This window comes from Megalops cyprinoides, chromosome 17 (genome assembly GCF_013368585.1).
Source record: "Megalops cyprinoides isolate fMegCyp1 chromosome 17, fMegCyp1.pri, whole genome shotgun sequence".
Taxonomy (NCBI): domain Eukaryota; kingdom Metazoa; phylum Chordata; class Actinopteri; order Elopiformes; family Megalopidae; genus Megalops; species Megalops cyprinoides.
The window spans coordinates 16,593,546-16,615,497 of record NC_050599.1 but is presented as its reverse complement, the minus strand read 5'-3'; the positions used below and the strand labels follow the sequence as shown (position 1 = coordinate 16,615,497).

Genomic DNA, 21,952 nt, shown 5'->3' with positions numbered 1-21,952 from the left:
GCATGATAGGGGTTTAGAGCAGCCCAAAAATGTCCCCTGGCCTGTTGACATAGCACCGTCTCAAAATGATAGTGGTTCCAGCACAGAGTCTGTATCAGACAAGCAGGCCGTCGCCCATCACTACGGCCTGCTGGAATCATGGTGAATATTGAAATTACTTCCATGTACATAGGCAAATAATAAGCTCATACCCACACAAGGTTGTCCCTGATGGCCCATTTATCTTGTGTGTCTCGTGTCTGTTCACTGGTTTGCGGTAATGCCGCTGTCGCAGTGTAAGTGTCCGTGCGCCTCCTCTGTCAGCTCTTCTCCCGTCTCCCACTTAATTCCCTGCAAACACTCCCGCATACCAAAGTGGCCAAGACTAAAATAGGTCACATCTGGGCCAGCTTTTTAAGGCTTTTCCTCTGTCTCCTCATCAGGTATGCTGCTTGCCCCTGGGGGTCCAGCATCCTCTCTGTGCTCCTGTGCTCACTGATGTGAATTTCTCATGAATGCCCCGTGGATCCCCTCTGTTTCTCCTGTGTTTGCCTTTATAACTAAATTCTGGTGCATCTCTTTCCCTTCCTTTCTCTCCCTCTCCCTGTCCCTCTCCCTCTCCGTCTCTCTCTCTTTCTCTCCCTCCCTCCCTCTCCCTCTCCCTCTCCCTCTCCCTTTCTTTCTCTCCCCCCTCTCTCCTTCGCTCTCTCTCTCTCTCACTCGCTCCCTCATCAAACCTAAATGTTCTGCTCTGCTCCGCTTTAAATGATGAAGGAGAAATTTCTCAGTGTTTAGGAGAACAAAGCCTGATGGGAAGGGACTGGCATTCCCTGGCATAAAAAGCAGTCCCGCTGTTCCGGGGCCTTTCTGAGCCGCAGTGGGAATGGGAAGCAGTCCTGTGGCGCGGGTCTGTAATGAGTCATATCCCAGCAGGCTATGGGTAAAACCCACACAGACCCAAGGACGGGGCTGTCACTCAGGGGGCGTGACCAAGGGGCTGAATCGGAGAGTGAGAACAGCAGAGGAAATGCACTGTTCAGATTTCTAAAATGAAACGGGAGGGGCTCGCTTGCGTTGACTTGTTTCTTCAGTTTTTTTTCCTGTGCTTTGAAATGTGACTTAATCGCCATTTACGTCTTTTAATCTGCGTCTGCATTGTTACAGATTCTGTTTATTCACATAAATGTTACACCTTTGTGACCCCCGCCCCACCCCACTGAAAACAGTCTCTCCTTTGCTGCTGGGCAGGTTAAATCCCGTAGAAGTGCTTTGGTGCCCTCAAGTTTAAAAGGGGTGAAATTTGTCCTGTCGAAACAAGATGGACAATTATCACTTTGATGGCTTTCAGAGCTCGGGATCAAGGCTCTGAGCCAGGACGATGGATCCCGGAAACCCTGTGATTCAGTCCTGTATGGGATCTGAGTCTGTGTGAGCAGCAAAGCGAGCCGTGTAGCCTCTGAGTGAGAGCGAGAGTAAGCTGTGGTCTGGCGTGTCCCAGAGGCTGCAGGAGTGAGAGGGAGGGAGATGGAACGGCGGAAGGGGATTACAGGCTGCTGCTGCTGCAGTCAGGCCCTGGGTCAGGGCACAAGCGACCTGTTCCCTCTCAGTCGGAACGCGGGGTGCGAGGTGTTTGGCGGGGCGAGGAGGGGCGGGGGCGCCTCCCAGTCGGAGAGCGGGGGAGCATGACAGAAATGGACGGCGAGGTGAAAGAGTCCGGGCTTCGCTCAAGAGGAACAGGACTTCCATAGAAGGATCAGACTGAACTGGGAGGGAAACTCACATTCATTATCACAAGATCCTTGCGAACCTGTGAAACTCTGGCTTTGCTGACTCCTGTATTTTCCTGACCTTCATGCTTTATGTTGGAGATCTGGACCTTGACCGTTTTATTAAAGCAATATAGTCAGATTGAACAGTCCAACTTCATTCATCCTTTTTATGTAACTTGCCACCACAGATAGTCTATATTATCGCTAGACTTTCAGCTTCTACACTTGCCATATCTCCTCGTTTAGGAGGTTGTGGTTGGTAAAGAGAGGTACCAGTGCTGTGGATCTAAAACTTTAGATCACACTCCTTCAAGAACCTTTATAACAATCAGCAAATCAGAACTCATACAGCTTCAGTAGTGGAAAGAACGGGGCGTTCGATGTCAGGGACATAGAGCTGAATGACTGATCATATACATTCTGTTTTCTAGATTGTAGATAGCTGCATTGGCAAGCAAAAAAATAGAGGAATATCTTTTGGTATCTTTTGGCATTTGGGAAGCAGGACTGTGGCTGGGCGATCTCATGCCCAGATCACACCCCACCCCCCACCCCCCACCCCCCACCCCACCTCACCTCAGGGCAAAAAAAACCGCTGCCACATCTTTGTGGAAAAAGTTAATCAGCCAAACACGGATGACGCAGGAATGAAACACGGCGCTCTGACACCTCAGCCCATCACAGCGAGCCGCGCGGAGCCAGCACGCCTCGGCGGGGCCTTAAATCCACAGCTCCCCTCTTACCTTGAAAGATGACAGGGCGTGTGAAGTACGGTGACGGACTGAGGTAAGTAGGGCGGGTGGGCGTCTCCCGGGCGGCAGGAGCGGTGAATCACCTCACCACCGACATCGCATTCCAACGAGTCTCCGCCGTGCCTACCCCCCCACGCCTTGCCCCATTCTCTCTCCTCTCGAACCGGGACTCATGAGGAAGCGGAGAGGCTGAAGGCTCGTTACCGCTCTTTATTGCTGTTGTTTTTTTGTTTTTTTTTTGCTCACATGATTTAAAAAAAAAAAAACGTGTTTGAGTTATTTACTGCCAAGCGGGGAGGAAATTAATCATAGCCCTGGGTACAAAGCCATTAGTTTATGTCAGAAGACATTGCCTATTACTGTAAGCGCTTGCATTTGTTCTCATCTCTAATTAAGCGGCGTACATGTTGCTATGCCTGCCTTAATGACTGATGCGCAGCGCGTCGAGTGGCACATTGAAGCCGTCTGCCCCCCTGGAAGGTATGAGCTCCGTTGCTCTGGACAGGAAGTGTGTGGGCCATTAGTGGGGAAGGCCAGACTGCCCCGTGGTTCCTTTCTTTTGTCTGGTTCGCTGCTGTATTTCTTTTGTTTTTTTTTTGCTCGCTCTTCTACTATTCAAAGCAGTTTCCTGTTTTGTTTGTTTATTTCATGTATTGGTGATGTGATCAGTAAAACTCCAGAGGAGCACCTTTCTCCCAGTCGAATGGAGCCGTAGCGGCTCTGTGATAGGATCTCACAGAGCGAGCAGTGAAAAGGTCTCGTGGTGTCTAGCATGGACATCATATCCATATGCAAACATGCTGCTTTATTTGAATTGCACATGAAATTTGTGTGAATTGCAAATGCCGCTAATTCAGCGGTACGGCGGCGCGATGGCGGATGCTGTAATCTTCCCAATAGCGGCGGCGCTGGCGCATCAGCAGAACACGAAGAAGTTTTCAAATAACAAGTGGGGTTGCCTGGTCCGCGGACTCAATTAACCTCTGCATAAAGAAGGGAAAATGTTTGGACCGCAACTCCCAGAGGCTGCGAATACTTACAAACTTTATTAAAGCGCAAGAACGGGGAGATAAAGTGCCCCTGCCGAAGGAAGGTGTTACCCGGCACATCAGCGCTCCGTGTTTCTCGCGGCTTCTCATGATTAATCTTTATGTAATACTTCCTGTTCTGCAGATTGCCAGGCTGTCAGTAAACAACCATCAACAATAGAATCCCAAGAAACCTATTAGAAACAGAAAACAATTAGATTAAAAGCAATTAGGAGGATGCAATCAAAACCTGAGAGCTGTGGATGGAAACAGTCTGTTTGCTGCCTGCTTGTTGTGCTAAATGCTGCAGGTGAACTTACTTGGGGGGGGGGGGGGGGGGGGGGGCGGACTGAGATGAGCCATATTAACATTTGCAGTGTGTGCTGACAGTAAGTCTAGCTCTGATGCCTCCATTCAGTTTGGTAGGATGATGCCAGGGGTGATCATTTCAGTGGCAGCTGCAGAACCAGCTTGAATGCCTAATGGAAAGACACAGCCCAGTGCCCACTGTACTGAAATACTCATAACCAATGTACTTTTAGCTGGTTCAGTTATTCCGGACACATATGGGTTTAATTTGTACTGGTCTTATAAAGCAGCGTTGATCAAATCAAGCCAAAGCTGTTTTAACAAAAGGGCTTTTGTTTCCTATGTATCCCAGTAGGCTTTGCATGTCTGCACACAATCAAAGATAGTCAATGGTATCAGGTTATGGATGTCTGTGGACTTTATTGGAAATCCAATCCCTGCCACCAAATAGCCCATAACACAAACTCCTTCATGATGGAACTCCTCAGCTCCTCAACAGCTTGGCAAGGGCCTGGAACTGAACTCTTTAGCCAAAGGTGGAGTTTGGAGTCCTCATGGTTCTCTTGATTCTGGCTCTGGCACAAACCTCTCTCCATCTGAGATCTGAAGGGTAAAAGTGCCAAATGGTTGTGATTGCTAAGTAGAACTGTCACTCTTAATGTCCCTGGTGTTATAGCACTCTGATGCCCCCAATAACTCACCTCTGAGATTCATTCGAGAGGCGTTTTCACCAACCTGCATAATGTTTTCCGCTTGAAATGTCGATGGTTGAGGCGGCGGCTTCCTCAGAATGAGCTGCTTTAATGCATGCCTTTATTTCTGCTGCGCTGTCTTCTGCGGATTGATAAAGGGCTGGTTTGCCTGTCTGTGTGTGTGCCGAAAGGTCAGCGTTAGGACATATTTATTCATGCAGACTCGTCCAGGGCGATCAATAAGTCTCAGTGCTACCTTTCTCTGGGATAGGAGAACAGATTTGTGGAAGCAATAAGGCTGGTTTCTGGACTAGAATCCCTCCTAGGTGTCTAAAAATGTGTTATTACAGAGGACTTATAGTACCGCATGCAACATTTGCAGTTGCATCATCTTCATCCCTCCTTTCAAAGGTCTGTTCTGCCCATTGGTTTCTAAGCGTTCACATGACCTGTTGTTCTGTTAGCCGCAGTGGGGCAGCAGTGTGGTGTAGTGGAAAGTAGCAGACCTTGTAACCAAAAGTTTGCTGGTTCGATTCCCTGCTGCGGCACTGCTGTTGTACCCTCAGGCAAGGTACTCAACCCACAATTACCTCAGTAAATATCCAGCTGTATGGATAACATTGTAAGCTGCGTAAGTCGCTCTGGATAGGAGCATCTCCTAAATAACAATAATGTAATTTTTTTTTTTTTTTTTTACATTATTGGCATTTAGCATAATGTAGTAACGTTAGCCAAAGCCTGCTCCGCTGCCGTCCCGGCAGCTCAGTCTTGTTGGTATTCTCACGTGGAGGTTCATTTAGGTAGGGCAGCGCTGCACTGGCTGTCTGTGTGGATCTTCCCTACCGTGGTGGAAGACTCATTAAGAAGTCATGAGGATCGTGAGGTTAAAGCGGTCAGGCGAAAGGGTTGAATGGAACTGCCGCACTGTTATCAGTGAGGTACACAGGTTGTGGGAGATGTACAGTACCAGTCAAAAGTTTGGACACACCCGATTAAGATAACGGGAAACATGCATTCAGCGTTGATCTAAAGACTTACGCTTAAAATTGCTCGAAATTTTGTTTCTTAGGCATCAACTTCACTATTTATATTTGTCTATGTATAAATTTCTTAAAAAAAAAAAAATCAATTTTTTAAAATATTTTTGGCTACTTTGAAAAATCTAAAATATAAGATAGCTTTGATTTGTTTAACACAGTTTTGGCCACTGCATCATTCCATTTGTGTTATTTCATAGGTTTGATGCCTTTACTATTATTCTAAAATGTGGAAATGAAGAAAAACCGTTCTATGGGTAGGTGTGTCCAGACTTTTGACTGCTACCATATAGAGTGGGCATAGCAGGATTTTGAATTAGTGAGATTGCTGCTCTTTCTGGCTGGCATATTGTAGGGCTTCAATGTGGGCCCTGTTTGTGCTGTTCCTGTGAGATTCCCGACGTATGGCTGTGCTCTGACACATCTGTTCCAGGCCTTGCTGCAGTTAAGTGCTGCGTTGCGCAGTCAAACACATCAGTCCCTGTGTGCTTTGCTGCTTTTTCTCCCTGGTTCTTCCTTTGTGAAAGTCAAAGGCGGGGAGACGGGGCCTTGTGTCATGGTCAGGGTGGCCCGTGCCCGATGACTCCTGAGGTGTGCTCGTTCGCTGATGTCCTGATGTGTAATCAGATCAGCATCTGAAACGCAGACACGGACCGGAGAGACCTCAGGAGCCCTCCCACACAGAGAGGGATCTGTTTGATTTTGTTTTATGAATTATACAATTAAGAAAAAAACTAGAACAGAGGCTGGAAGAGGAACAGGCTATCTTTGTGCAGCAGACTGCTACATATACAGCAGCACCTCCACACACTGCTTTCCCGCTTCATATGGACAGGTCAGCTGGTCTGCTTTTGGATGAGAGATTTACAGGTGTTCCAAAGGGCCACGTGATAAGGGAAGGTTATGCTTATCTGTCCAGGGAAGGTGTCGTGCAGGCCTGCCCATAGTCTCTGCTCAGGACTGGGACCAGCTCTCCGTATGTACTTGGCTGTGTAGCTAATGTTTAATGTTTTAATTTAATTGAATGTTTCTCACATCTGCTCCAAAAGGCCAGTGAAATGTGAGGCGTCACATGCGCCAAAAACCTTTATTTAAATCCACAGGGATATCGTGACTTTTTAAAGCTCCTTTCAAATAGTTGTGCAGAAATTCCTCCTGAATTCCAAGCGCGTGACTAAGGTATATAATTATGATTTAATGGCTGTTTGCTTTTACAGTGTGCTTTGAATGTTATCAGTGCCACGCTAACCACACCGCTAGAAATATAAGAATGTGACCGAGTCCCCAGCGGGAGCGTCCGCTGTAGTCCGCCGTGTTGTAGTGGTACGGCACGTTGCATTTTTTTAAAAAAAGGAAGTGGGAAAATAACGGCACAGTTTCTCAGTGACACGTGACCGCAACTCCCTGACAAGAGTGAGGGGTAGGGTGAAAAGGGTACGGGTGAAATATCTCAGGGAAATAATTACCAGGAGCGAGGAGTGAGATTTCAAAGAAAGGCTCTGACCTTAGGCTGATTTTTACCTTATTCATCAAGGCAAGTATCCTCAACTGCCAAGTCCTTAAATCACAGGCATCATAAATCGTAAAAGGGTTCCGCAGATGAAGGCTCCAGAGGCAAACACGGCGGATAAAGTCGCCGCGATTTCCTAGATGGCGGATCAGCGGGAGGGTGAGAGCAGCCACGTCTTTGTTTATGGTTTGATATTTGCCGTCTCAGAATTGGATTGTCTGTGGTGATGGGACGCAGCATCTGGAATGACAGGGTTTTTTTTTTTTAAATGCAGAGGGTGTTCTGTCATTAAAGGTTAAACAGGGTACGGTGTTTAAGCACAGGACAGGACCGATGCGCAGATCACAGATAATGTTTGACAAGAGACCGCAGCAGAGATTTGCTACCTGGCCCTGTGTCACTCTGAGGGGGGAAGCTGCCAGGATAAAGCTCTCTCGTTAATAGCTTTCGGCCTCGTCAAGCACGCCGTGGTGACAGTGCGGGACAGGGGATGGCTGCTTGACTGAGATCTTAAATATGGATCTTATTGCCTCTCCTCTGCTGATAGCTGTAAGTCCTACACACTGAAAATGTTATTCTCAGTCTGTATCTTTTCTGAGTCTAACACATACTGTAATTATTAGGTGACAAGCAGGTAATTAAAATTTCTCTCAGGGAAGTTAAAAATGGTTTCACCTTGGCACAGTGCATTGAAGAGCATCCCATGCAGCCTGATTTTTTTTCTTTTTTTTTGGTTTCGTTTCTATGCTAATCATCTTTTATGATGACAAACGAAGCAGCGCCCTACAGTATATAGAAAGATGAAAATTGCTGTTATGAATTTGTGCGCTGATTGCGATTTCAAGCATTTATAAGCACCTCCAGAAGTTATTTTTATTTCCTTTCCCGTCATCCCCCATACGCCGTTCTACCGCTCACTCGTGTAAGTATAAAATTGCTCCTTTTTTTTCTTCTGTAATGTGACACAGTCGAATTCCATGCTTTGTCGCCAAACGACTCAAGAATCATATATATAGATTTTTTTTTTCCCTCCTGAAAGCCTCATAATTGAGTTGAAATGTGAGACCCTTCACGCAGTGGAGTGCTCTCTCTGTTTGATTCACTGCGTTCTTGTTGTGTTGCTTTTAATGAGAAACGCTGGTGCTGGAGCTGTTGTCTGTAAGGCTCGGGTGAGGAGCTCCATCAGCGCGATGGGGGGAAAAAGTCAGAAACTCATTTCAGCCTGCGACTCGGTGGCTGGATGGGACTCTTAACTCACCGGCCACATTTCAGATATTGGGAGCACTAGAATCGGCCTCTGAGGAGAGGATTATTTCAGGAGGGATTAATATCCGATATCTTGAGGTTTAAGCAGCGTGTTTAGTAATGTGGTTTATATGGAAGTCGGTGACAAGAATGTATTTCTTCTCTCTGTAAACAGTGTTCCTCTCTGAAATACTTCACATTCCCATGGCAGAAAATCTTTTCCCAGCGTCTGTGAACCCTTTAGCTGATGACATCACCCCTTTGTCTCTGCTGCTGTGGACATTTATAGGTGGGTGTGAGTGCACGACTGTTCGCCTGCTCACATATACTTATTAATTAGATCAGCAAAGCAAGACATTCTTTGAAATAGACACTCAGGTAAACACAGACTTACAGAGTTGTTGTACTAAAATGCATTAACAAAAGGAAATGTTTCTAAACCGCTTGCTTACACATCCTGCCTATAGTCACAAAAATAGATTAGCAAGTATCCATTTGCCCAACTATTCCAGAACGGCATAGCCTGTATTATCTTCAACCAAATCATTACGAGAGAGTAAGATTTACAGTGTAAAGCTCGCACACAACAAACACCTTCTTGCCTAATACAGTCAATGCGGGTAAACCCAGCCACCGACAAAGGAGAGCAGCTGCAAGTGGCTGCATTGGCTGGCGCGGCCCTGCAAAGATATGACCCTTCTTATTCAGACAGAGTCACTCAGCCTGTCCCTGAGCTGATTGCAAAGGGTTACTGAGGTGATTGCTGATGCAGAGGGTTTTTGCAGAGTCGTGCAGTTCGTTCTAGCTCTTATTCGGTCCAGAGGTTTGCGGGGTGGGTGACCAGTGTACCTCTGTGCCGAAGTTATTCTTCATCAGACTGCCCCCTCTAGCTGGTATACCACAAGTAAAGTCAAGTGGCTGTTCACAGCCCTGTTTATTAAGGAATATAGTAAAGCAGTGCTTTACTACACAGTAAACACAGTATGTACAGTGGAATATTTCCAAACATACAGCATGCACAGTGGTGTGAACTCTTTGGTAAACGCACATGGAATGAGGTAGGTGGAGTCCAGAATGTGTCTGACTGGATCTGTTCACCTATTCAGTGAAGTGAGGTTGTGACCTTTCCGGCAAAATATTCCTTCATTCATCTTCCTTCCATTCCTCTGCCCCAACATCCTGGAGACCAGGCGTCACACCCCTGTCAAAAACGTTTGTGAAAGTTCTTTGTGGGTGCCCCCTCTGTATTTGTTTCCTTTAAGTAGGGTGCTTTTGAGGACCCATTTCCATGGTAACTCATTCAGTTTTGGAGGTAATGGAGGATGTCGAATCGTCCTCTATAAACAAAAGGTTTTAAAAAAACACTTTGGCCATCACTCGCTTATTGTAATGGCGTATATCTTGTTATGCTATTCAGAGAAACTGAAAATCAATGCCTACTTAATTGTTAATTATCCTTTTGTTAGATTAAGTGGACAGAGGTTTCATTGTGGCTGTCTGGTGCCTGAAAAAGTGAAGCATGGCTAGCTACTAAGAACTTATTTTAATGCATCTGCACTGAGTCCATTATCGATTCTGTTAAATGATAGTGATGAGTTTTGCTGCTTGAAAATTCCTTCATTTCCCCCAGACGCTGCTTAGTGTCATTGTGCAATTACCATTGCATAAAAGGCTGTAGTTGGGCAACAAAATACTCATTTGTAGTGTCACAATGAGTGTGCAGCCCGGCCCCTGTTACAGTTGCATTTTTGTCATTTTGCACAAAACCTAAGATATGCTATGTCACTGTCTGGTGGCCCAACTCTGCTGGGAAGAGTTGTGAAAGTTGCTGTGCTGTCAGGCCGGTAGCACGTGTTTCCAGCGTGGGGAGTAGGCGGGTGCATTCAGAAGCTGCCTGACAAGTCTGCTTTTGAAGGGCCTCCTTAGTCTGTCTCTGTTCATGTGCCACATTTCAGACCCTACTAATGGAATTACCACACACACGCCTCAAGAGGCCACGCCCATAATCCCCTGTATTCATAGAATGCGTTATTTTCGACCTCTCCTCTCAGCATTAGCGTTAAGCGCTATTAGCAATCTGTTCTTCACAACCGGAGCGGAGAAACGGCAGAAACCCCCCGTTTCTCATCTGTCGGTCGGCCGTGGCGGCGTTCTGTTCCTTGTCTCCCGAGCCTGATATATCTGCTTTTTCTTTAGCAGGGGGAAAGGAAGTCTCATGTTTTTTGTTGCGGGGGTATTTGCTTATATAAGAGCCACGGTGGATTGACACAAGCAAAAAGCGGTGCGTGCAGCAGGGTCGCAGATTGGCAGAGACTTCCTGCAGATTAAGATAGCCTTATCAGCCGTGAAACTGAGAGGCTTTAAAGTTTACACTGTGTTGACAAGTCGGCGGGATTGCTGGGCGATTTTCTCGCGCTGGCCAGAAATTCTAGCGCCGGGCCCTCCCCCCTGTGAGGCGGGCGCGTGCTCCCTGTCCCTAACAGAGGAATCGGCTGCATTTCTGCATGTCTCACTTCACTCAGCTTCCTGCTTTATTTGCTCTTTAAATAACCGGGTGTCCTGCAAACAAAACCAGTAACATTGCACATGTATAAAGACATATACATGCATACATTTTAGAAGAACAGCATTTTATTCTAAAACATATAAGCATTTTAAGAAACTTAAGCATTTTGTGGTTAGTCATGATTGATTTGTTGATGCATTCATGACTAACCATGAAATGCTTAAGTACCTTAGCCTGCTTGCCTCTACATCACCTCATTAGCCATATTAGCCATTAGTCAGAGACGTGGGTGGGGTACAGGCAGAAGAGTTAACCGTTTGAATGCCAAGCCTGGTGAAGCTGGTTTTGGCAGATAGACAGGCTGCACATTCGGTTTTCCGTAAGTAGAACTGCATCATCATCATCTGTTGTCCCGACTGTGAAAGCAATGAGGGCAGCTGATGGTCTCTGGGTGTTAACAGCCCTTTGTTTAACGTAGGAAGCCTCTGAGCGAAGGAAAGCTCTGACATTGCCGGCTGTTAATCTCATGGTCCCGCCAGCCGAGAGAGCCACAGTGTTTCCCAGGTGTGGTGTTCTCTCTGTGATAAATTATGAAATAGTTAAATGTTGTATCACATTCACAGTCTGAAGCGCTGAGAGGCAGTACACGGTCCCTTGGGCCTGGGCAAAGCCAGGGCTCTTAAATGAGCTCAGACCTCACAGAGGCACACACCTTCCCCAACTCCCTGCCTGGAACGCATGAGCTAAACACAGGCTCTGTTCTGTTTGAGGCCTGGCCCTGCTCAGCATAGATATCAGCCAAGCCGTATATTACCCTGGGGGCCATATTAATATTTATACTGCTTCAGACTATTTACTAACACTTTCTGCAGGAGTTACGTACCAATTACATCAGCTCATTCTATATTTATTCCCTGTGTCAGTATATCAGAATCCACTGGAGTCCCAGTGCGTCCCTTTTGATGTGATGTGGAGTCTTTAAAGGTTAGCCTCTTTCGCCGGATGTTAAAACAGGAAGCGGTGTCCTCCGGAGATCTGAGGGGATGGCGTCTGACAGCCCGCTTTGTGCTGCGGCTCGAATTCAGAGGCCGCACAATCCTCCGAATCTCTGCTCCGCGCCCGCCCGTTTTAAAGGTCACCGCAGGTGTTGAAGTTAAAACCTGTCCGCTCTCCTGTGCCTTCTCGGGTTTTACCCTGTAGTGTCGTGTGCAGACAGAAACGAGCCAATGATGCACCATTGAATCTGTATCTTTTAAGCTTCTTGTCCTGCATGTAATGGTCTTACCAAGCAGGAGCCAGCTTAATGCAAGCTCATGACGTTTAATGGCCGCTCATTTTAATGGCAAATTTATTAAAAAAGATGTTGGTTAAGGCATAGGGAGCGTGTTATAGTTCCTGTTCCTGTATAGTTATGTGTTCATATCTGAGTCTTTGCCAGGCAGTTTTTTTCTGTTCAAGCACCTGGGAATTATGGGTAGCTCCTGTTAGATTGAAAAGGGCGGACTGGTCATTTCGTAGCCCGCAGACGATGCAAACGCATGCTAGGCTGAAGCGTGTTGGATTTGGCTGAATGTCTGCTGGAGCACTAGGCTTGACTGACACTACACCGCCTGGTGTGAGGGGAAACTCAGCAGGGTATGGTCTAGCTGTGTATTGAGAAAAATATGATTTTCCTACCTGTCCATGGCAGGAAATCAGCATAAGCAGAACACTGCAAAGCTCAATCATGTCAAAGCAGCATGTTTTCATCGGATGGCAGAGTTTCTGGCAAGCCTCCTACAACCGGCGCAATTTTCCATGTAAATTACCCCATTTCCCTTTGGTAGTCAGAGGTGCGGAGTGTAACATTATGCTGTGTCAGCCAGGCCACTCATTGCATGTACCAAGGGGGAACATCCACTTCTCATCAGGCGAGGGGAAAATTTGATATTCAGTCTATTCTGTCAATCTCAGGTTATCAGCTGTTACGGGGATCCGTATGAAATGGTCTCCTTTGTACAGTCGGAATGCCTTCATTGTAATCAGTTTGTTACATTCTTAGTGCCTGCCCGCGTATTGTGTTGGAGTTAGTATGCCTGTCAAATGCCTGTGCTTGTACATTGTGTTTGTGCTTGCCTGTATGTGCGCTGTTTATGTCTGTATAGATCTCTCACATGTTCAGTATGTCTGTGTGTGTGCCAAAGCCTTTTTCATAATGATGCAAAAATCAATGTGCAAAGCATGGGTGTCCACAAATACTGTAGCTCAGTAGTGATCAATTATGAACCAGCCATGAACCAGCCATTAAGGCTGTTTGTGAAAGAAACTTTTGGAGTGTTAAAAAGACATGGTTGTGTGACCTACTCCTGTTTGTGGTTGTCCTCTTCTCTGCCAGCTGTTCTGACAAGGCTTAATTCACACCTCCGGGCCCCTCACTGCCAGCTGTGTTCATTAGGAATTTCAGCTGATTGAAGAAGGTGAAAAGAGCAGTCTGTAAATATAAGTGAGAGCTGACATTTTCTCCCAGTGTGCTCCCTCCCTCTGTCTCTGTCTCTGTCTCTCTCTCTTCCTCTCACTGTCTCTCTCCCCCCCTCTTTCTTTTTAGCTGTGTTTCCTTATTTCAGTTGATGAATGGAAATGTCTATTGAGCTCTTTTGGTTTCCATGTCTAAATAGAGGAGGCTTAAAAGTCAGAAAGTGCCCCTCTCTCTCCCTCCCCCTCTCGCTCCCTCCCTCTCTCTGTCGTTCTATTACTGCTGTGGTACTGTCCCCTGTCAGCCGCTTGTCTTTCTCTCTCACAGCACCGGCAGTGACATCTGAAACCTGCGTGCCATCCGCTACGCTCGCGTGAAACCGATACGCCGCCCCGTCCATTGTGTTCCCGTAACAGGGCCCCGATAAGAGCGTTTTCATCTCCGCACAAAGGGGACGACGGGCGACTTCGCCGTCCGCGGGTTTCCGTGTGCGGACCGCCTCTCGGGGCCTGGAGCAGCAGTGTGTGTTACGTGTTGGTCAGGTGTGGTGAGGTGCAAGGGCTGACCTGCTACTGCAGATCCCTTCATGCCGTGCCAGTTCAGAGCCCTGCCGAGGGGTTGATATCTCCACACGGAGAAACACAACACTTTCAGCGCCACGTTAGCTGCACTTCGTGGCGTCCGAGCGGTGTAACGGCGGACCTTACGACAGGATCGGTGATGTTCTTCCCGGGCCGCCCGCGGACAGCAAGGTCCGTTTGGCGCCGGAGCCCAGCCAGGCATCCGGAGCCAGAACAAAAAGTTCTGAGCGAGCGGCCGGGTCGGCGGGGGTCTCCGGGGCCGGCGCTTCTGGTCCGATCCGCTTTATCGCCCTTGACATCCCGGCTCCCCAGTGGAACGTGGAGCGTTTGCTCGGCAGGAGCTAAAAGCCTCTTCTCTCCCTCACTCCTCCCAGACCGCATGTCATTTCCTGGCAACTCCTCTCCGTCTGAATGACACAGACGCTGCCTGGTGCGGGTAGCATTACTCTATCCAGGGAGGCTCAGAATAAGAAACCCTGCACGACACACACAGAAACAGTATCCACCATTAGCTTGTGTCTGTCTGTCTCTCTCTCTCTCTCTCTCTCTCTTTCTCTCTGTCTCATGCACGCTCTGTGTTCTCCCTCTTTCCCTCAGTTCGGGTGAATTCATTTCATATTCATATTTGGCTCCATATTTAAGAATAAATCCATTTTTAAATTATTTGGTGGTACATGGCGCTTTCAGATAATTCTTCTAAAGGGAAAAAGTGTTTCTACAGACCTCAGAAAATCTCTAAAATGGCTGATTTGAGCAGTCCTTCAGGGTGGAAGTGTTTTCTGCTTAGGAGATGGGACACAGCTGTGTGTAAGGCAGGGGTGTGAGTTGAATAAGTCACTTTCAGTACACCTTTTCCTGGTGTCTGTTTCTCAGTTCCCTTGTTTGATCTTTTCCCTCCTACTCCTCATGGACTACGCACAGGCTCTATTTTTTAATACTGACAGAGATGAGAGGTAGTGGGGATTGTTCCCTGAATATCTGAAATTGCTTTGTCTTTTCAGAAACAACAGTCCTGTTGGTAATGAGGTTGACTGGGGGCTTTGGTGGAAAGAGGAATTGAGTTTGGGTGTGACAGTTCTTTTTGTCACCAGTCTAGAGATTGCTGTATCCATAAAGGAAGTGTGTCGGGGTCGCTTGCTCATGGTTTATCTTGTTCACAGTAGGGAGAGGTTTTCTCATTGATTGCAGCAAGAAATCATACATGTTAATCATGATAGCGTTCTTGGCATTGGGGGGGTGGTTGGAATTGCACTATAGGTTTCACAATGCAGCCAAGCTGGGAGGAGCCTCATCCACAGTCCTGTGTGCGCTGCCGCTGGCTGGTGTCCTAATCCAGCGCTGTCTTGTAGACATTTGGCGGACACAGAATCCATCTGCCGGGCGGTATTCACGGCTGGAAGCGGCAGGTGATAGAGGCCAGCCAGGCTTGATTGAATATCCCTTCCTGTGCATCATAACAGCGGGGCTGTGAACGCGTTTAGCATTCCAGTTCGTTTTTCTGATCATCACCTCATCACGGCGGCTGTCTTTTTTTTTTTTTTTCGCCAGACCCCCGTCGGCAGGCGTACGGGCAATTTAATGTAAGCCTCCTTTGAAATGAGCCCTTCTGTTGGAAATTTTATTTTGCATGTAGTATTGCAGTATTGTTTTGGATTCTGTGATCTAGTGACTGATGTATGGTAGTATACTTGGCTTCCCTTATCTAGTCAGGTTGCACAAGTTATCTTGGGGTAGGGCCTGAATAGTGTTATGCTCACACTCACAGGTCTGGGAGTGTTAGCCTGGTCTGACACTGTTGCTCACTCAACTTAAATGGATACACTGCTGTTCTTTTGTGCTGGGAGTCATTCTGGATGAGAGAGTCTGTTAAATGAATGTAATGTAATCAACAGTGGTTTTCGGGTAGGTGGAGAAAGGAAACGGGATTATTGGTTGGATGAGGGGAAAAGCAAGAATCATAGCGGACCTGCAGTTTAGGATTAGGAGGATGGAGGGAGGGCTGGTACGCTGTCGGTGAAAACTGGATGGTCTTGCCACGTACCTAAATACAAAAATACACTTTTCTACATCAGAAGACAAAGGGGAACCTTGCACAAGCTTAGATTCCTGTTCTTAGGGAAGACGGATGCTCCCGGGAAAGGCAAATGCATTTCCTCCGTCTCTCAAGTGGTCAGATGTCTACTAATGTTGGGGAAACGCTGGAGGTGGCTGTGCACCATTATTCACTGCTCTACAGAGTGGAGAGGAGGGGTGCTCCGCTGGCAGAGGCAGTACGTCAAAGCCTCCCAATGCTTGTGACCGTGCTGGAGCTAACGGAGGTCATCCAGAAGATGGCCTTGGGGCGGGCCACAGGGGTGAATGGACTGCTTGCAAACAGTTTTGGAGCTCCGTTGAGGTCTTTGTGAGGCTCAGAAGGATTTCATTGGGACAGACCTTTTAGAAGTGAGAGGTTCCTCTTAGCTGTTAGCATCCTGTCTTGACTCTTGTCTTGTCTGCTGAAGAACTGGCGAACAGTGACATTACTCAGTTCAGATTACAAGATATTTTTGAAAAGTTTATCTTGACAAAATGTTACTTGTTTTGTTAAGAGATACTGTATATTAAATCTGTTCAGGCCTGGGCAGCTAGATTATGGCATTGTTCACTACTTTAAAGCTGTTCTGTTTTGGGGAATTTTTCTGCCATGGGTCAAGTCACTGTATGCATGGGCACCTATTGGCTTAAAATGGGTGGTGTAACTGGTGTTGATGCATGAGGATGAAGACATCACTGTGTCATCTTACGCAGATAATGATACAGCCGTGCTGGTGACGACCTAAAGTCCTTGGAGGACAGCCTCTGGCATGAGAGTCTGTCACCCGCCATGGTGAACTGGGGCAAGAGTGAGGCCCTGCTCTGTGGTCTCCAGGTTCTCTGGAGGTTCATAGTCGGGGTGAGTGGGCACTGATGGGCTAGGAAATTGGAGGGAGTACTTGAGTCATTGTGTGTCATACTGGCTAAGCAGGGATGGCTGCTGTTTCAGGTGTCACATAGAGGGAGAGCTCTGATGATTGCTAATGTGGTTGCATCTTTTCTTGGGATAAATGAATGAAAATGAACAGTTGATGAAATGAACAGTTTTAACGACATGTTAAGACATGGTGGTTGAGTAAAAAGCTTGAAATGTCAGTCTCTTTTTCTCCTTTATCTCCGTTTCTCTCCTTTCCTTTCTCTCTCTCTTTCTTTCTGTCCCCCCCCCCTCGCTTTCTGTCTTTCAGCGCGCGCTTTTGCTTGCATTGTCCCGTCCCGCTGCTGTCTTAATGCGTGACTGATCCCCCCTGTAGCGCCTCCCATCCTGTCCCAGCACAAGCAGAGCAACAGGAGCCCAGGTCTCCAGTCTCTCCACCTGTCCATTCATCTTTCATTAGACGGAGCACAATGCGGTGTGTCACAGTGTATCCGTGACATAATAAAGACGTCCGCCCGGCTTTTGAGAAAATCAATTATTTCTGCACGGCCCCCGTCATGCTACGGCGCGTGCCTTTCGGAGTAACCCCGCCATTAGGGTAGAATGAATTAATTAAAGAAAATGCACTGACGAGTGAAACACAATTATCTGGACGAGTCTCCGTTGCTTCTTTGCCAGGCGCGTTTTTTTTTTTCCCCCCAATCGATACAAACTAACAAGTCGGCAGAAGATAATGAGCTCGCTCGCTTTCGCCCTCTCCTCCCACGGTTCTTATTCGGCGACTGCGGCGTAACTGATGAGCGGGACGCGCCGCAAAGTGATAGGCTGTCATGTAGACGTGCCATGCCGCGTCCCGCAATCAGGCGGGCCCCTCCCCGCGTGGGGAACCTGTACTTAGATCAAGATTTATTAGTTAACATTCATGCGCTTCTGTGTGAAACTGGGCCTTGATTGGATCTTCTTTTTTCCCTCTCAAAGGCTATGCTTTAATATTGCCAGTACTCTGGAGTGGAAATTGTAGCCCTCTGCAGGAGTTAGCTCGCCTGGAGTCGCATCCTGTTGGAACGTTTCACTGCCCTTTTTTTTTTTTTTGCAAGCTGTTTTCTTTGTTTGCACCCCCACCCTTTCCCTACTAGATTTCGCACATCACTGAGGTTCTTGGAAGTACACCGGACTGCTTACGGCGTAACCGGCACATACTCCGGGAAGGAAACTTAATGCTCTCTTCTCAAAGAAATTAAAAGCGTTCAGATAATCCTCCCCCGCCCCCCACCCCACCCCTCATGTAAATGACTTTTGAAACACTTAAAAAAGTTTGGAGCCGTTAATCACCAGGCGACAGGCGCTGTTGGCCGGTCCTCTCTTCAGGGCTCCTTGGGATCGGCGGAGCGGCTCTTAGTCACAATTAGACAGCAGTTATTGATAGGGCTGTTAGGGAGGCAGTGCGCCGCGCGGCGCCGGGTCTCAGGTGTCCGTGTTTTAGCCTGAGTAAAAAAAAAAAAAAAAAAAAAGCGCATCGGTCGCAGCGTTTTGTCAGCTAAGACCCACTGCTTCACTCTGAGCGTGCTCTGTCATAAGTTTCCCTGGTCGTCTGTCCATGGACGTCCTGAAGCTGTATAGCATTTTGCCTCCAGCTTCCCCAAGGCTGCCTTCTGCCTCTGTGTCTCAGAATATGGATGGGGCTGTAGGGCCTAAAATCCCCCCTGACAGCACGTCTTCCTGCGTGTCCTCGTGTCTTATCTGATGGATGGATCTAACTGATCAAATGGCTCCACGTCCTTCATTTAAGGAGCTGCCAGGAATATGGATGCTGCCCCCGTGGGGTGTGGAGGTTCAGTGGTAGAACAGGATGCTGGAGTGATTGACAGGGCTGCAGGTGACTACCCTGCACTTTTCACCATTCCCAGGAAAACCAGGCACTGATTGAGTCTGTTGTGAGCCGTCAGCAGGCCCTGGGTTTGACTAAGTGGGGAGATCCACTTCAGCAGCAGTTCAGGGACTTGGCAGAGGCAGATAAGGCAGATAAGGTGTTTTAGTGAGGACACCTTTTCACTAATAGACAGGAGTTAATTCACTTCTGTTGCACGGCTCTGTTTATTCGTTAGGAAAGGGGGACCAGACCGACTTGTCAATTGCGATTTGACATTTCTACCCAGAAGGCAGTGCGCCTCACTGCGGTCAGGCGACTCTCCGCCTTCCTCCCGGTGCAGGAAAGGTGGGCCGCTCATTAGCCGCGTTTCGCGCCGTGATTCATAGAGCCGTAAATAAAATGGGACAGTGTGCCTCGCCGGCTGCGTTCGGGATTTCATTTAGTGATGCAGTTTGACCTCTGCTGTCCGGCGCAATGTTTTACAGCCTTAGCCAGATCTGATCTGACTGAGGTGTGTTTTTTTTCCCCCCCTGCAATTAATATTTCACAACAGTATTTGGCTCAGGATGCTGTGAGCTGATTGCGTTCCCTGTGAGGCGCCGCAGCGGACGATGTGAGCATATCCGCACACGCGCCACTCTGCTGTCGACGCGGTGTAAAAATCCGAGCAGTTCATCTCTGGAAAGGAATTATTTCACAGGGAAGAGAAACTCTCTGAGGAAGTGTCAGTCCGCGCAAAGGAAAGCGAGCGAAAACAATTAGGTCCCTCCCAAAAAGGCAGTTTAATGGAAGCTTCTCACAGCACCATGCTGGGTGATAAGAAGCGTGCTGTCGGCACCTACCACCAATCCTGCATCCCTCTCTTAAGAGGTTCTGAGTTTTCAGTGTTCTTTATTATATTTCAGTCACCACACACCATGCTGCTTGTAGTACACTTATCATGCATCCTCTGTTGTCAGCGTTTTTTAGCAGACACCCTCTTCCAGACAAGGGCAGCTTATGATTACTGGTGCAGTGATGCGTTGTTGTTTGGAATTTTTGTTTCTCCATCATTTATATGCCCTTAACCAGAGTGAGTTACATAGTCTACATTCTACATCTGTTGAAAATCAAGTATCTGCATTCAAATACCTTGCTTCTGAGGGCAATGGCATCGTTCCAGCTTGGATGTGAACATGCAACCTTCAGGTTACAAGTCCCGCTCTCTTGCTGCAGTGCCAGGCTGCATCACCAGCCTCAACAGTGTCCTCATCTGTAGCTTTAACTGTAGCCTCTGCGGCAGCTGCGGGTCCAGGCTGGACAGCAGAGTGTAATAAGCACTTGGCAGCATGTCAGCAGTGATGGAATCCCTCAGCAGCACTGGGACCAGGGATTGGAGGTGCACATCTGCCTCCTCCATCCCCCGCCCCTCCTGCCTCATCCCCTCACCCCGGAGCGGAGCGGGACGGGGCCACGGCGGCCCTGCCAGTGCCGTCCCCGTGGACCCGCGCGGAGTAATTTGGGCCCCCGCCCGCTCGGTAATTCATCTTCTTTAGCGGCGTGTCCAGGCCCCGCCCCCGCCCACCGCGTACCGTGCGCAGGCCCCCAAAGCGCAGGGGCTGTTAGCTCAACCCCCCTCCGCTCTGACAGCCGCTCCGCACCTCCAGGACACACGCGCAGACACCCCTCTCTCCTCTCTCCTCCCCCTGTAACTTTAAACACTCTGTCACTGGGCGGCGATTTGAGCACCTGTTGTGCCGTTCCGAGCACGATTCGGACCGCGCGGGTTATTTATAGCCTCCCGCCTCCTTCTCCTCTCCAAAAACGAGTCCCCGCCGATTCACGCCGTACGCAAATAGACAGGTTCTCGCACACGGCAGTCACTCATGTGAACGCACTCCTGTCAGCTTTCAAAAGGAGTGTTTATTGCGGTTTGTGAGAGCACTCTGAGTGGAACGCAATCAGGCCTGTGCTGAAGAGTGACGGGACTCGCGGTAAGCAGACAGACAGCGCTGTCTGTATCCAATGCCGAAAGCGTACGTGCGCGCTTCTAACAATAAGTCCTTTTAATATTCATACGCCGTGACAGCAGAAGCCGCCGGATCTCATCAGAGGGTGCCATGTCTGTTTTCATATTCATGTGTACGCACACGTGTAAGCTACAAAGGTTTTATCGCCAGGCTGCATCATTTGTCGTATGATTTAACCATTACTCAGGCGTATTTAAGCTCACGGTGACGAGTGTCCCACAATGTTTGGCGATGGTATCACTCAATCGTCCAACGTGTTTGTTTGGAGTGGGATTATTTAATTGCTCAGTAAACCTCGCCGACGGTCGGCTGAGTGATTGCAGATGAGGTCTGGTTTATTTATTCTGCGCCAGCCCCCGGCTTTATTAAAGGCATTAATCAAATGAATTGGATGGCAATGCTTAGCACGCCGGCTTCCTTCTATGCGCGGGAAGAAGGGGGCGTTAATGATTTGCAATGGATCCGGCGAACGTCTCGGTGAGCGGGTCTGAGATTACAGCCTCGGCGTTCCTCCGCGTCTCGTCGTAAAAGAGCGGCGTGTAATCTGATGAGGAAGCGCGGTGCAGGAAGTAGGCTACGTCGCTCCGGCAACGCAGGCGGGGAGAGAGCAGAGGGGAGCTGGGGGAATTCCTCACCCAGTTTTTTTTTTTTTTTTTTTTTTTTGAGGGACGGGTAAAAAGGGGCGACCTTGCTCCGAGGCGCCAAGGACACGCGAGAGAGCCTCGCCTGGCTCCCGGAATTGATTAACAGACCCTTGGCCTACTTTAGCAAGCAGGGCAGAATAAGATGCATCAAAGCACGGGCTGAATTACAGTGAGGGCGTGCTGATCCGAGAGGCAGCTTCATCCTGCTGGGCCCCTTCCAGCAGCACGCCTGAGCAGCACATCACTGTACATGCTGTATGGACACGCTACTCTGAGCTGTGCTGTCTCTATCTGTTTCTCCAGTCATTTATAAAGTGGGACCTGAAATGTTTTGTAGAGATCGCTGCGCTTGCCGGCTGAAGGATTTGTGGGGTTCCCTTTATTTTGGGGTTCCCGTTACTGTCACAGCAGTGGCCGTAGTGAGGCGGCAGTGTAGTATAGCGGTAAAGGAGCAGGACTCGTAACCAAAAGGTTGCCGGTTCGATTCCTCGCCGGGCCACTGCTGTTGTACCCTTGGGCAAGGTACTTAACCCAAGGGTTAAAATTGTAACCCTGTGCAAGGTGCTCTGGATAAGAACGTCTGCTGAATGTCAATAACGTAATGTAATGTAACAGCAGTATC

At 48.2% G+C, this 21,952-nt stretch overlaps 1 protein-coding gene across 2 annotated transcripts in view; it reads left to right on the top strand.

The window, feature by feature from the left end:
- Positions 1-21,952, top strand: part of man1a1 (mannosidase, alpha, class 1A, member 1) — a 117,222-nt gene that overhangs the window by 65,406 nt on the left and 29,864 nt on the right. The gene's annotated exons all lie outside the window — the stretch shown is intronic.